This window comes from Apaloderma vittatum, unplaced genomic scaffold, assembly GCF_000703405.1.
Source record: "Apaloderma vittatum isolate BGI_N311 unplaced genomic scaffold, ASM70340v1 scaffold19025, whole genome shotgun sequence".
NCBI classification, from domain to species: Eukaryota; Metazoa; Chordata; class Aves; order Trogoniformes; family Trogonidae; genus Apaloderma; species Apaloderma vittatum.
Window position 1 is genome coordinate 149,208 of NW_009715722.1, and position 4,188 is coordinate 153,395.

Here is a 4,188-nt window from a genome sequence, read left to right on the forward strand (position 1 = left end):
GTTATTCAAACAGCAGGGCATTTAACACACTAACCCTTTCCCTCTGAGACCATGCTTTTAAGTTTGAGGCCAAGTTCACGTCCTTACTAAAATAAGTTTGCTGATCTTTGTTCAGTCCCCAGTGACTGCCTGTCCACATCTCAAAACTGCTCAGTAAACATGATTAAAGGAAAAAAAAAGTCACCGTCTGAAAGCTGCACAGTAAATATAGTTTAGTTATGGTTTGTAGCTCATATAATAGAGTTAATAACAGAGTTCAGAATACAGTTCTAATATAGTTTATGGTCTTTTTCTCCTTTTTTAAAAAAAGCTTACTGTTTAATTTTCATAAGCATAGTAAGGTTGGTTTTTCTGGTTCACAAATGCTGTGCTATAGTATGCATTTACTGGTTAGCCAACCAAGCATTATGTTCTGTGGGAATAGGTGACAAAATGCAGTGCTAAATTTTGGAAATAAAGGCTTGAATTCTAGCATAGACCTAACTGAAAATAAATAGGACTGATCTTAATCCCTAACCCCATGTACAGCATAAAACCAACAGGTTTTATAGATTTCATCATACTTAACAGCTTCTGCTCAAGAGTAGTTCACAAAAACTGCTGAAGTGTTGCACATCATGACTCGTCCACTCAATCGTCCACATTTGCTGTGTTGGATTCAGTTCTGGGTAAAAACTCCTTAGATTCAATTTACAAATTATGCTTTTTCCACAGTCCACTGAGGTTGGCTTCAGTAGCCCTTGGATCAGGTGCTGTATTTTACTGTTTTAAGGGGAAAAAAATACCCCAGTGTATTGTCACTATAGCTCATTACAACTTCTCCAGCACAAAAACCAGTTCAGGTTCATAGGTGTGATCAGCTAAAAGTTACACTGTAGGTTTTGTTTTGCAGATTAATTCAATGTGTGCACTGACTGTCTTGTAATTTGGGTGGCAAAAAACCCAAACAATAAATCAGCAAAATACAAAAGAAAACAATGACGATATATTAGTAATAGTAAAAATTTAGAGTCAAGTTGTACAGTTTTGTTAGTGCAAGAACTGAGAGAGAGCACAGTCTGAAAATTTTTGACAATAGCACTGCTACTCTGAGGTAGAGGGTCCTATTGTGGGTCATAATCCTGTAATATATCTCCTGTGCAAAGTTTTCGTTTCTGACATAATTTAAACAAGACCTGTATAATGTGGTTCCAGATGAAAAGACATAGGATTGCTACTCGGCCATTTTAGAAGCATATTTTGTGTCCCAATAAAGTTGCTGCGTAATCATAGAATCTAGAAATGGGAGGGATTTGTTAAGTCAACTAGTACAGCGTGCATGCATTGAGAATTGTTCCCTACAGTGTATTATATGAAGTTTTGTCTGGTTTAGTTTTAAATGACTCAAACAATGGGTCTCATCCAACCTCCCTTGAGAGGATGCTTTAAAGGGTATTGAACCTTACTGTCAGAAAATTGTTCTGTGCTCTTCAGCCTACATGTTCCTTCTTATTTAAGGTAAGAGTTCTACAAGTAGAGATAGACAGTTTGGAGAGAGGAAGGTTATATTTATCAAGATGAGTCAACTTTCTATAACAGAATTGCCTTTATGAAAGTCCAGGTGTCCTTGAAAATTAAAGTCTATAAGTTATATATGTTAATTTGGAGTTCATCTATTCCCAAAGTTTAAAAATTATTATAATTTGTTCTTGAAGATAGAATATGAATATGTCTGATAGCATATAATAATCTCAGGAGCAAAGAAAAACATTGCCACACCCTACTGACACTCCTCCCTCTGATAACATAAAAATTGTATCAGTGAAATATTTGCTGTATAGCAAATGGTCAATGGCAAAATATTCAATGATTTGGACAGGTTAAGAATTTTATTGATAGCATTCAATTGTGGCTCTAAAGTGTTTTGTAACTACAAGTAGAGGCATTATTTTCACTGTAATGATTTTATATCTTATATTCAAAGTAATTTATGCTTTTTCCGTCCAGACCACAGCAGAATAACTGAAGATTAGTATGTCTGTGGAATACCTGTATCATGTTGAAAGGCCTGATATTAACTATAAGAGTTCATATTTTGCCATTTTTCTTGTCACACAGCTAAGCACCTTCAAAACACAGTCTTTGCATGACTGTACATGCAAACTTTCCTGACTAAAATACTCATATAGTATAGTTCTCATACACAAATGAACTCTCAGTGGTGACTGGCTTACGTAACACATAATGTTTAACTAAGAGGTTAGCACTGATGTGTTAGTACAGTTAGTTTCTTCTTTTAAAATAAATTTTTTTAAAGCATATGAATAGATAGCAGAATGTGTAATGATATAAAAACAGCACTGAAAATAAGAACAGAACTTCCTTAAAAATCAGCATAATTAAGTTAGGCTGCTTGCATTAAAGATTTTATTTTTAATATGCCCGTAGATTGAGAACTCTGGGAAGAAGATGATGAATCTCATTTCCCTTTTCATATTTCAGCTTTTTAAAGAATCTTAAATCAGCTCACTTAGACTAACGGTGATAAAATACTGTAGGACTTCCATAAATCATAAAAAGAAAGACATTCTGAAGAAAAGATCATGTGTTTTCATTCCTACCATAGGATTCTTTCTAATTAAAGCAAAGAAATTATTTAAATAAACAATAAGACCTCCCCAGAAATAAAAACAGGAAAAATACCAAAAACAAAACCATAAACCAGTTTCTGAACTAGTATATGGCCATATTTTAAGTCTGCAAACACCTTATGGATAGGAAAGGTCTTAAGGTGGTGTTTCAAAAACAGGCAGAGATGAAATGAATGGGATTTTGCAAGAAAGCCAGTTCAGCACTGTAGGAACCATTAAAGTAAAAATTAGATTGCCTGCTGGCTTGCAGTCTGATGGGGAAAGTCCCTCAATAGTGGATGATTTGTAAGCACACATTCTTATTTCAAACAGTAGGTTGCTGGCTCCCTGCTGTTTGAAGTGAGTTTAATATTCATAGATGCATCTACAAGCTATTTACTCTGACCAAAGTGATAGGCTTTGTTGTTTAGTGCTCCTGCACCACGTGATGAGACTGCTTTGTGCTGTGAAACCCTTCTTTCACAACTCATGTATTTTCAGGACTTGAGCATCAGCAGGACAGGTTGCTGTTTTGACTGAACAGCATCTTCCCAAAGAAAAGCAGAGAACTGGGAGAGAGTGGGATTGGAGCCTTCTGGGATCTTTTTTCTCCAAACTCTACACATGCTGGGCTGCAACTTGCATTTGCAGAAACTCTGTGGCTTACATAGTTTTCCTACAAATAAAGACATAGTCTTGCTTCCTATGGTAATTTTAGAGATCGCGTGTCACATTGATGAGAGGAAGAGTCTTATAGTTGATGGCCTGGTCCAAAATCAGTGTGGGTAATAATATTCTGCCCTCTTAAATTCCTAACTTTTCCACAGAGAAAAGGTGTTCTTCATTTCTTGTCCACAGCCATGTAGCGCAGCGTTGCCGTAGAGCATTAAATGGCTGCTCCATTTCCCCTTTACCATATGTAACATGCATTTCTGTGAGCCTGTTTATACCAGTTTAGAAGCTGCTAGGGTGAAATGTACTGTGCACATTTAAAATGAATTAACCACATAATTTTGCGAGAAAATAGATATTAAATTTTTCTCATAGCTATTGATTGCTATAATTGCAAGTTTGTTTCTTACACGTATTTATCCAGTAGTCATCCACACTATCTGCTGTGATGATGCTGTTAATATTTCATAAAAAAATCACCGGAGCAAATTCCAGTAGTGGGACAGCAATTGTTCTAGAGCAGATTGTGTGGAAAGGGTGTGGTGATAACGCCCTGTTATTTCTTCAGAAGTTTTTGTTGTTACTAACTCAATTAGAGCTCACTGTTTTAAAGCATTGTTTCCAGTTCAGAACAACCAAATTCCTTAGTGTCTTAAAGACACACTAGAAAGGTGAACAATAAGTAAGTGTTGAAGAAAGTCCATGTGAAAATTCTTTTAAATCATTTCTGGTTATTACATATACTGCTAGCTTTCCTTTTTAAATATAATTTACAAAATGTTTCCATATGAAATTTTGCATAAATATTTTAGTTGATTTGTCTGTTCATTGATTTTTTATTCCTATGTGGTGTTCTAAGCAACATTTAATTTTCTGTTATTCCTCTCCTCTCCTCTCCTCTCCTCTC